The 12,641-nt window shown below is 41.3% G+C and overlaps 1 pseudogene; it reads right to left on the bottom strand.

Moving 5' to 3' along the window:
• Positions 1–351: 351 nt before the first annotated feature.
• Positions 352–12,641, bottom strand: part of LOC100355542 (splicing factor 3A subunit 1-like) — a 33,046-nt pseudogene continuing 20,756 nt past the window's right edge.

Raw genomic sequence — 12,641 nt, 5'->3', positions numbered from 1 at the left:
TAGTTCCATTTTTCATGAAGTTTTCTTTTTCAAGAAGTTTATTACACCACAGCAAAATACAAAAATCATCAATGACCATAACAACCATATTCAATCAGCCAAGTGCCTCTTGGCTCAATGTACCTATCCTGTGGGCCATTTCTGGGCTCTTAGCTCCTAATGGGTTGCTCCAACTAACAAGTGCCTTCATACCATACCCTAACACAATAGGGTTCCAAGCAGTGGCTTCAAAAGCCCTGCTACTGCTACTAACGTGGAAAGGAGGCCAGGGAATGAACCTCGGTAGGACATTCTGAATGTCCAAATAGAAAGTGAAAGCATGTGCTTACCCCAGGGAGGCCTCCTGTGTGTCTAGGGCAAATATGGGGGACCGGGACACAAAACCGCAGGGACCTGGCAGCACGTTTCTCTCTTCTTGTTGTCTCTCTCCTTGAGGGCCAGGTGATGATGGCGCCGTTGGCCAGGTTGTAGTAAGCCAGCGAGTTGAGATCTTTGATGAAGATTCCTTCACACTGTAGTTTCTGTTTTCCTGCAGGCATGCCTGTAGCTTCATGAATCTTTACTTTGATGACAGAGACCTGTCTGTGAGAAGCAAGGTGAAGACCAGCACCTGTCCGTTCAGCTTCCATTCTATCTTACCCTGCATGTTGGGCTTTGATGGATACTGGACCCTTGTTCCTGTGCAGGAACTCCTCAGGCATGAGGTTGTCCTTTGCCTTCAGTTTCTTGTAGGCAGGCTCATCTTCCATGGGAGGTGGAGGGTGAATAGGAGTCACTGGGGCTGGAGCTGGGACAGGTGCCACAGGTAGACAGGCACAAAGGCTGTTGGTTCAATCACAAACAGTGGCTGGGGTGCCATGATAGGAGGTGCTGAGGGAGGCATGGGCACCACATTGACCCTGGGTACATGGATGATGGGTGGCATGGGGGCAATCACTGAGGCCGGAGGCAGCTGGACCACAGATGCCATTGGATGCTGGGCATGACAGGTTCTGCAGACACAGCTGTAGTTCAGCCTGGAGGTGGCACTTGGGTGGTCAAGGCACTGAAGTGATGAGAGGTGCAGAGCTGGGGATGTTGGTGGCTGAAGATGGAGGCGGTGGCTGCTGGAGGATTTCAGTGGGCTTGCTGTGGCCAGTCTTCTCTTTGGTGTCGTTCTCTGGCACCAGGCTCTTGGCCTTATAGATGGCCTCAGCTTGCTCCTGGAGGATAATGTTGGTCTGCACAGCCTGCTGAGTCTGGGCCATACATCCTGAGTGGCTGTCCCAGGTTACCTTTTCCTCTGGCTTTGGGATCTCCTCCTCATCAACCTTCTTACCCATGACTGTTTTCTTCCACAACAAAGATGTCAGTATGCTGCTCAGCCAGTTGCTTCAAGCTGCTCTCAGTATCCAGAACTGGTGCATATACCTCATCATTGCTCTGCTTCTCCCGGATGGAGTGACCCCAATCAAGGAGCCCAATGCACATGTGTTCCTGCATTTTGCTGGCAGGGATATTCTCCCCTGTGATGGTCGATGCAAAATACTCATCTGGAGCAGAGGTGGAGGCAGGGGCTTGGGAGCTTTGGGATCATAGTCTTTGTGGATGATGACTTGGTCTGGAGTTGGGGGCAGAGGTGGAGGAATGGGTGTTTCTGGAGGGGTGGGTACTTTTTGCCCTTCTTTGTCATCCTCTGAACCTTCATCTTTGTCTTGCACTTGGGTGTCCTGGTTCAGCTGGGAAGGAGGCTCCTCGGCCTTCTGTTTCTCATCCTCCTCATCAGACTCAACCTCCTCACTCTCCCCAAACTTCTCATATCGCTCCTGAATCAGGATTCGGGCATCCTGTTCCTCTGGCCTGGTGAGGGGAGGGAAGTTCCCTTGCTCATTGGGCTTCAACTCCACTGTTTCCACCATCACAAAATCATGCCAGTCTATCTGAGCACAGGCCACCTGCTCCTCCTCCCCCTCGTCCTCTCTCAATCCTGGCACTTGGCCCATTCCACCAGGTAACACACCTGATCAGGGGTTTTCAACCTTTCTTGAGCTTTGTAGATAAGCCTTTGAGTGGATTCAAAAGCTTGGTATATTGTTCCACAAGCTTCATGAAGTAGTCAAAGAGGCTGTGCTGTGGGTGGAGAAAGTCAATCTGGTAGTTGCCTGCTCTTTCTGCATCAGCTGGGTCAGAAACTGGTGCCCATTCCTCCACGAACTGGGCTGTGAGTTTTACCACCTCCAGGTCAAAGGCTGAGATGGAAGGAGGGTCAGTGATGAACTCAAACTCAAGAGGGGGTTCTTTGGGCATGATGGTCTCTTGGATCACCTGAGCCTGGATATTTTGGGGCAGCTGCTGGTAGGTGCAATGCTGCTGCTAATGCATAACCTTGGGAATGGTGGCTGAGGGCTCCTGGGCCTTCCTCTCCTTGAATTCGCTGACTTTGTGGAGATAGTAGACAAGGTAACTGGGGTTCAGGAAGTTGAACTTGAGGTTGTTGATCTCATTCTGTCGTATCCTGGCTACAAATTCAGGTCCCTTCTGACCACGAAGCTGGCAGTCTTGTCAACAATATTCTGAGTTCTGGAGAAGGGTAAATAATTCCCACCATGCGCTTGGTTGGGGTGGAATCCTTTGGAGATGCATATTTTTTGGTTGCCTATTTGGGTTCCGTGACCCCAGGTGCGACAGAGGCACCGCCTGTACAGATCTGGCAACGCACAGGGCTGCCAGACTGCCTTGTTGTAGGTGACTGTTGCTCTGTCAACACAGCTTCCGCTCTTAGGCAGTAACTTCTAGTCCCGCCCCCTGGTCAGACACACACACACACACACACACACACACACACACACAACACGCCATTACCATGGTAGCACTCGGGAAGCAAGGCTGGGTGTCCCAGGAGTCCAGGTGCAGCTTGGGTAGTTCTGTGAGCCAGTCAGACCCAGAGGCTGGAGACAGGTGAGAAATTCTTCATCACCCACCCTCTGGCCTTGGTCCCCTCCCATTGGCCTCTAACTTTGGAGGTTCCACTCTCCCCAGGACTGCCACCTCAAGGCCCCCTCTTTCCTATACCTTTAGCCTTCGTTCGCTTCAGACCTGCCCACTCCAGGCCTTCCAAATCCCATCATTCATGAAATTCTGATACACCCTTATATCTGTCATTGCAAGTGTCATGACATATTTAAGATTTTGTGTACCCATTAGTTTATCCTATTGAGCTGAGAGTTTCTCAGGGTGGCATTTTAATGTGTGATTATATCATCTTTACTAACACAGAATTTACTAATTCTCTACTGATATTTGTCAGATTTATTTGCATTGAATTGAAATACATGATGGCACAAAACTACAAAGGCAGAGTCAGAGAGAGTGAGTGAATGCGAACAGTCTTAGCTGTTGACTTACTGCCTGTGTGCCCAGGGAATGCTGGGGCTGATCCAGGCTGAGTCTGTGAGCCAGGAGTCAAGATTCTAAGCCAGGCCTCCTGTGTGATGGCAACTATGACTGGGGTTCCAGTATGCTGGATCAGATATTGAAATTTGTGCTGCAGGCAATAGGGAGCCATTGGTGCTTTGGACTGCTTGCAATGACAGGATGTCATTAAGTGATCCTGAGCAGGAAGAAGTTAGAGAGAGGTAATATCAAGTGCAGCCCATACCTGTAGTAGACAATAGGAGCTGAGTATATTGATTTTAGCTTGACTTTTTGGGAACCTCTGTTCTTCTCTCACTTGGGACATAGGAGTGTTATTTTATCTTAATTTTGTGGAGGTGGGGCTTTTTTTGAGATTAAAAATTCCTCTTTTTTAAAGCTTTTGGAGGTATCTGGCTGACAGGCTGCTGAGGTTTTATAATCAACCATTTCTAATCATGAAATGTTCTAATTATAAAAAGTAATGTAGTCAGACATCCTAAATTATGTTCCCATTCACTTTGCCAAGTACCTTTCCAAAACCATTTCTTGTTCTGGCATCCTACTTTCTTTTAGTAAATCTCTTTTTACAACACAGAAAACTGAAGAGAGTTCAGCTGCAGAAGTGTTATAACTTGTATGCAAAGGTGTGAGTGCATTTGATCCAAGATAAGTCACAGTGCAATACACTGCCTTCTAAATCTAAACTCATTTTTTTTCCTGGAGCTGCTTTCAAAGCCAAGAGTGAGGTGACCATCTGAGTGAAATTAAAATGACAATAACAATAGCAGCCCTTCCTGACTTGAGAAACAGGCTTTCAGTTCCTGCCACAAAGCCTGATTTTTGAGATGGACATGAATATGACCTGGGCTACTAGATTTCAATTCAGGACTCACAGATAGATGCTTGGTGGTCCCAAAGGTCCCTGAAGGTGAGAAAAGTAGACAGAACAGGCATGTTCCAATGTCTTCTTCTATCTGGCAGATTCACTCATATCCTCTGAATACAATTACTTACAAAAAGAATTTGACTGCAGTTGACATTATGAGAAACCACTGATACAATCCCACAAATAAAAGGTTGCATGAAGGAAAATTCCATGGTTGTAGAACCAGCACTTCTCCTTAGGTTTTTAATTTTGCACTTTCAGTTAGTTGTGAGTATTTACTTCACCTCTCTGAACCTTAGTTTTCTCATCACAGATATTGTGAAATTCAAATGTAAAAAGCTTTTGAGAAGTAGTTAGTAAGTTTTAATATTCCGCTCAAGCACAGGATATTGTTTTCCAGAGAACAGGTTAGTAAATTAATGAAATTCTAGAGGAACAACACAACTCTGTCATTATTGATTAATTGTTTGAAGGTTGACTGTGATGGTTAATTTTGTGGGTCACTTTGGGCTACAGGTGCCTAACAGTTGGCAAAACATTATTCTGGATGTTTCTGTGAGGGTGTTTTTGGGTGAAATTTTCACTAAAATTAGTGAAGTTGAATAAATGAGATGCTGGGTGAATGAGACTTATCCAGTGACCTGAAGGCCTGGGTAGAACAAAAGGCTGTACCTCTTCTGAGTTAAGATAGAGTTTTCCTGCTTATTGGTAGCATTTGAACCAGGACATCAGCTCTTCCTGTTTCTAATGCACGGTTCAACTTTCTGATTTGAAGGGAGATATCAGGTCTGCAGATCTTGGACAAGCCAGCCTCTGTCATCATGTGCAACCGTTCCTTATAATAAGTCTATTTCTGGGTTACGGATAAGTATGTGTATGTGTTTTCCTGTGTATGCGACTTATTGGTCCTGTTTCTTTGGAGAAGCGTGACTAATCTTGTCAAGATGGTTTTGAAATAGATTTGCATATTCTTTGACATCTTCTCCCTAGAAGGTGGGGCCCATTACTCCTCTTCCTGGACTGGGGGACTTGACTCAGTGCTGTCTAGTGAATAGTGCTTCTAGTGAATAGCACACATGTGTTTAAATCATAAAAACACATGGTGACTTTCTTTTGTTTTGCTCTTTTAGATCAGTCTCTATAGGAAGATAACTGCCATGCCCTGAGGATGTTCATGCCTTCTTATAAAGAAATCCACATGATAAGGGACTGAGACCTCTAGACAACAGCCGCATGAATTATTTTGGACATGAGCTTTCAACTTGCCTGTTGAGCTGTCAGAAGACTGAATCCCTGGCAGAAATCTCGACTACTACTTCATGAGAGATCTCGAACCACATCCACCCATCAGAGCTGCTGTGATACTGGTCCCATAGAATGTAGGTGAGACAATGAATACTTACTGTGTGAAGCCACTGTTTTTAGAGGTTGTTTTTGCAATGTTGGCACTTACTGTATAGAGGATATTTCCATCGACCTCCATTCTTACACTCCGGATTGTGAGTCATTCCTGCGCAAGATGGAGAACCAATAATGAAAAGATTAGCTGCATTTTCTACTTGCATCAGACATAGGAGAGTGGCCAACATACAGAAAAGCTGGATCAGAATTCAGAAGATTCACGTTGATCTGGGCAGGAAGTCAAGACCTAAATGAAGGTCAGCGAGAGCAAAGGCAAAGTAGAGGGGGCTTGGAGAGAAAAGCAAACTGTTCATCAGCACAATGGGGAATAGTTGACAGTGTAAAAATGAAGGTCAGACTCCTGTACACTTAAAATAGGTGTTCAATACATATGCATTGATTGATGTCGGTTGATTTATTTTGAGTGCCAGACAGATTGTGAGTCATCAATGTTGCAATGTAGCTTAAATAAATGTGAGCTGTGCTTGGAAAGTAAAATACAACAGTGATAACCAAAGAGCACCTTTTTGCTTCTCATTGTGAAGCTCTCCTGTTGCCACCTCTGGACTCTGAGAAGAAGGAGAAGGTAGCCATTGGATGATAAATGATGCTTTATCATTAGAAAAGAAAAGAATGAGGAAGGGCTTTAAAGGCAGTGGAGGTGCAGACCTGGATTGATTTTTCTGTTGGTTGAAGACGGGTGTGATTTGCAAAGATGCTGAGAAACATTTCTGTGGGTGAATGGTGGGAGAACAAAAGTGGAGAATTGTGATTGTAGGTTGGTAGTGGGAGAGAAATTTGATATAGATGTTGGCCACTAGTAATGAAAGAAATAGCTTAATTTTGGTTTCTTATACTGTTAATATAAATCTCTGATTTTTGGATTCAACAGAATAAGTGCACCTGTGCCTTAGTTCTGCACATTAAATCACCATTTTTTTGTTGTTATCATTGCTTTTGTTTCTTTCTCCCATTTGAGATATTATGGGCAATGTGCGGTATTGAATGACACAAGATTAGGAACATGCTCTGTGTTCTGGTTTTCCTGAAAATCTGTTTATACTTTCTGTGTCAGTGTTGTTATTATAGTGCCACTTTTACTCCAAAGGATCATGTTTTAGACAACCAGTGATATGGCCAGTTAGTGGAGGAATGTTGGTAGAGAAGCAATCTTGTGGAGTGCTTAGAAATATGGACTCAAAAACAAAACTCCCTGGGGGACAAAATCCAAGCTCTGTCACTTAATTGTCATGTGTCCTTGAACAATTTCCTTAATACCTCCACACTCTTAATGCTATAACGTCGAGAATGGTAACATATGTTAATGTGGTTAGGTAAGGATTAAATAAGTTATTATGCATAAAGCCTTTCAAATAGTACCTGACATATGAAAACTCTATAAAAGCATTATCTTTAGTTAATATTTAATGCTCACAAAACTCTTGTAATTACGGTGTTATGGTGCCCTTCTCAAGTGAGTACATTGACATATCTAAAGGTAAAGAAAAATTTTAATAGGCAAACTGTCTGGAAAACTGTAGCTGCAGGATTTGGTCTGTGCTTTGACCTCAAAGCTGAAACTTGTTCCAGCATTCCTTAAGTCCAATTAGCTTCAAATCCTCTTTATAGCATTTCTTCATAATCTATAATGCTTGCATTCTTATTCTCACCCGATTCTATATTGGCACTATCCAGAGCAGAGAATTTTTAGGGAGGAAGTGGTGAGTGGGAGACAGCATGGTGGGAGGGGTGGAGATCACTTCTGTTATCAAAGGGTATCATGTGTTCATCTTGTTTAATATGCCTCTGCATTAGCTTCACAGAAGATGAGGTCGGGGCAGCTGCACACAAATTAAGCTACTGGATTTCTCTGGATTCGCTTTATGGATAGTATTCCCAGATTCACGAAAATCTAGGATGATTCTCAGGAGAGAACATAGAAGTATCTGTGTTTGTAACTATGGAGGCAAGACTCAGAAAGATTAGCAGAGTGCTTGAAACATGATGAGAGAAATAATGTTTGATCTTTACACGTGGACAAGTTCAGAGAACCAAATTACTGTGGCTGCACAGAGAAGTAGATTAAAGCACTTACCAGTATGGCACAATTGCCAAAGATCAAAAAGAAATTGACTTGTCTTAGTGAATGCCAGTTTGAGTGATCGGCTAGGGTCCAGGCACTTCCCTTCCCTGTTGGGCTTTCTCACAAGAGAACGCTATACCTCAGCTCTTAGATGAACTCTATCAATAGACAGAGATTTGACAACGGTAGAATTATAATATTTCCTTGTGTTTGAAAATGAATTCAGCTAAGTCTTGGAAAAGCAAAATTCCAATTTATAGACTTAGGATATATAACTGCTCCACCACCTTGGGAGATGGCCTTGGTGCAGTTTACCCCACAGGTTCCTTCTGGGCTGAGTTTTCTCTTTGTGCAGCTTGTTTCCTCAAGCGGAACTTTTTATAAGGTATCAAACTCTTGCTTAAACTCTGAATCCCCGTTTATAAAGTGAGAATAATAGTACACATCAGCATCATTGTGAGGATTGGAAATGATTTATCTAATGTGCCTATCCTATGGCTCTGAGACATATGCCTAAATACTACTACTGTCTTTACATCTACCAGTGCTAATAAGAAAGATAATAAGAGTAGCCACACTGGTTCTAATGGAGTGGTCACTTGACACTGTCAGGATAGTGTATTTTACTGCATCAATATTTGTTACCCATATTAACTTATTGAATTACTAAGATTAACATATATAGCTGGGGCACATGATGTTTTCCCCAAAATGTTAGATGCCTTCCTCTATGCAAAGAGAGGCCACCTTATTTCTCCTTGAAAGGGTGTGTTTCTCTTGTATAGACAAGCACTTAGAGAACATTTTACTTTTTAAAAGAGCACATTTCCATACCTATCATGGAAATGAAAGCTTTTCAAGAAAATTCCTGTGAAAAGTCTAAGATTATTAAAAGAATAACTGTTGAGGAAAAAAGAAACAAAGCATTTAACCTTTTTCCTCTAAAAGTCAGAGACTGCATTTCTTACAAAAGCCTCTGCAACCTCCAATTTTATTCAAGAACTGAAGAAACTAACAGTCCCCAAGGCTCTGAGATTTAATTTCCATTGCATAGAATGCCCCTCACATCAGAATTAATCAGGCTTGCTTTCTACTGTTTCATTTCCCTTCAGGAATCCTGTGGTGTAAACCTCATAGGTAAACACAGATATTCATCTACTCAAGGTGTTTTAAAGAGGCAAACGTTTAGGGACCTAAATCATTGGCAGTGATGGGTATGCTCTGACTTGGGCGCAATTCATCTCCTCTAATTCACCAAGTCTGCTTCAGCATCTTCTGTGCTCACAAGAGCAATAGCTTTGCTCCAAGATATCAGGACAAATGATCTGATGTTTATGGGTTTTGCTGCCTATAAGGAGATGAAACAATCCTAAACTTTTTTAAAGAAGAAAAAAAAATCAGATGTATAAAATATTTTTTAGCATCTCAATTTGCTATTGGTAGCTCAGGTAGCATTGTCTTAAAGTATCCAGTTTTGTCACTTCTACAAACCTTCAATTTATTGATACCCTAGAGTTATAAGGAAATCACTTCTAAGGTTATACATTAAATTCCTGTGACAATTTGGATGTTTGAGGATCTCCCTGTGTTGGTTGTCTGTTGGTAGAAATTTTGGGTCTCCTTGGAAAGAAAGTAAATGTTGGCTCCAGCTCAGTGATATGTTTACACAATTTAGTCTTATTTATAGAAAAATGGGCCTAAGTAAATCTAAATATGTGTTTTTATGCCCTGTACTTGCAGTTGTACACTATAGGAGGATGTGGCTTTCCACTGTTGCTTTTGTAGCTATGAAAGACTTAATGATCTACTTATCTCTTCTCTGTTGTTTGCTATTTTAATTCTTAGCAAACTGGAAGTTGTTTCAGTTCAAAAAGTGGACAAAGGACAGAGTATGTTCTTTTTCAAATCTCTTTTTTTAGAGATTGTAGGGAGATGGAGAGGATGAAATGTGGCTTTACAACATTAACTTCCCCAAGGTAATTAGCATTCTCTTCCAATGCTCTGATTTCTGGGGGATTTGCTTTACCTTTGAGTTGGCTGCAAACTTTATGCAGGTATTACAGGCAGAGAACCTCAAGGGAGCTTGAGATGTACCTTTGGATCATAATAAGTAGCTTAAATGATTTTATTTACAGCCTGTTTACCTAGTCATAGACGGTTCAGGAAGTTTGTGAAGTCAAAAGCTACTTTACTTCAAATTTGATTGAACAGGGAATATATTCCTGAAGCACATTCTTTCTTCATTCATTTTGGATGTACAGATAGTAATTTAGGAAAAATAGTACAGTTTGCCCTTTCTTTCTTGAGTGTTGACAAACTCAGAGAGGAAGATATCACAATTTGATTCATTGCTGGAGGCTAGTCTCAGGAGGAAGGTAAATCAGCTACAGAAGTTAATTCTGTCTTTGGTAGTGTCAAACAACAGGACTAAGAATGTGTGCTGAAATTGCTGGTTTCTCAGGATGTTGCCATTTCTGGCCATTCATATTGCCCAAGTGCGAGGCAGCAGGGATTTAGCCTATTGGTTAAGATGCCTGCATCTCATATCAAAGTGTCTGGATTAGATTCCCAGTCTTGAATCCTGGCTCCACCTTCAGCGGTGATAACTCCTGTAACTGGATTCCTGCTACCAGGGAGACCTGGATTGAGTTCCTGGCTCCTGGCTTCAGCCTTGGCCCAGCCCTACTCATTGTGGGCTTTTCAGGAGTAACCCAGTGGATAGGAGCTTGCTCTACTAAATAATAAGCTCACTGAGAGTTAAGTTTCTTTGTGAATATCCAGCCTACAACATTTCCAGTGTCTGTATAGAGGCGAGCATTTGAAAAATATTTATTGAATTAATGAAGCAGGCTTGTGTTCAAGTAAAATTTGACACAAATATGGCTGACAATTTTCTACCTTAATAAATTTCTCAGCAATAATAGCATTCAGTTATTTGCTATATGTATGATACTGTGCTAAGTACTTTGCCTATCCTTTCTTCATATCTTCATACTCTATGTAGGTTAATTTCAAAAATGATCAAACTAGGCTTTGGGAATGTGGGCTTAAACTAGTGTTCTGCCCTCTTTAGCTCTTTGAAGTATAAGAGGTAGCAACCTTTGTTTGTAAATTATGGGTTAATAGAGATAACTATTAGAATAACTACAATGTAATGTATTAGAGTGAAATGGACACTTTGAGATTCAATGATTGTTTATAGACTTTGTCACTTCTGCTGAGGAACAGTGTTTTTTTTTTTTACATACTATTTGTTGAACTCATACTTAGTGTAGGGTTAACTTTATGATAATTAAGTACACTGAAAGTAGATCTTTGTAAAAATTAGGAGTGGAAAAGGAAGAGGGAGGAGGAGGAGGGGTTGGAGTATGGGTAGGAGGGAGGGTAGTGTGGGAAGTATCACTATGTTCCTAAACCTTATATATGAAACACATAAAACTTGTATAACTGAAATAAAATTAAGAAGTAACTTTCTCAAGATTGCTGCAAATAATTATCTTTGCCTAGTATGTAGCTTGCAATTTTTAGTTATATCTAGGTTTAAGTTAATTTTATTCTTTGAGTCAATAATTAGCAGAAATAATTTATTAATTTCAAGTAGTTTTAGTCCACCAATCTCTTACACTTTCTTTTTTATCCTAAAAGTGTACAGATCTAGTACTAGTACTAGTATTGGCAAAATTTAGCAGCTTTAGTCATTTTGAGTCTACCATATACAACCTTAGTTCCATAATAAGTAGTAATTCCTCTTAAGCAGAACTATTCCTGGTTGCTGTGGGTTGCTAATTCTATTTGAGATCTTTGGCCAATTTTCTGATACTTCCTAGATTCTCCTTACACTAGGAAAGACTTTGTTTAGATGAATTGTTGTAAGAGATCCTGGTTTATATACATACATACATACATACACACACACACACACACACACACACACACACACATATATATATATATATATAAAATTCTGAATGTCCCACTTAGAAACAGTGTTGTTGTCCAAAGGGAATGTGATATCAAATACCAAAGACAGTTTGGTTGTAAGACCAGTCAGGGGAGATGCTAGCCATGAGCGACTGGTACTCATAATGCGTCTAGTGCAATCATCTGGACGGTACATCTGTCTGTGTACCAGCTGAGTGTCAGTCTGGTGATCACTCATCTCTTTGACTATTTATAAATGGGAAGAATTTATTAACAGTGGTGGAAAATTCTACCTAGACAATTTTCCCAATATATTTTGCTGATTATTTTTGTGTGCCAGTTCAAATCTCTTCTGATCAGTACTAGTATATCAACAGAAACCAGAAGAGACAGAATCACTGTATAGAATATATTCAATATGGTAGGTACTATACATATTTCACTAAAGGTTTCTTGGCATTCTTAATGTCTTATTGGTGTGCTATTTCTAGATTAAATAATGTGAGCAACTAATGAATAAATAACATTGTCACCAAGTCAACATCTCCTTATGGGAAAATTTTAAATTTCTGTGAGGCTTGAGGAAAGCAGGTGCATTGGGTGTTCAGAAATGATTGGAATATGGTAGCAAGAACTGTGAAGGGTCTCTGATTTTACTCTGCTTGCTAGTTGAGAAGTTAGTCAGCTGTAACTTCATAAATGCTGATAGAAAACATGAGGCTCCTAGATCAGACAAAGGAGTTATTACTCATGTTGCACTAGGAAGCATGAGCTTCATGTTTCCACTAGATCTCCATGCTCTTCAGGTACCACAGGGCAATGCAGACAGATAAGAATGCTATTGAGACAATGTGTTTGTGTCTTATCTGAGGAACCCAAGCTAACAAAACCCCAATTTTTATAATGAGCCACCAGCAAACTTGCTTAAACATTGTCCCAGAGGGAGACATTATCTTT

Source organism: Oryctolagus cuniculus, chromosome 9 (assembly GCF_964237555.1).
Source record: "Oryctolagus cuniculus chromosome 9, mOryCun1.1, whole genome shotgun sequence".
Classification (NCBI taxonomy): domain Eukaryota; kingdom Metazoa; phylum Chordata; class Mammalia; order Lagomorpha; family Leporidae; genus Oryctolagus; species Oryctolagus cuniculus.
Note: the sequence above shows the minus strand (reverse complement) of the source record. Positions and strands in the feature narration are given on the sequence as shown.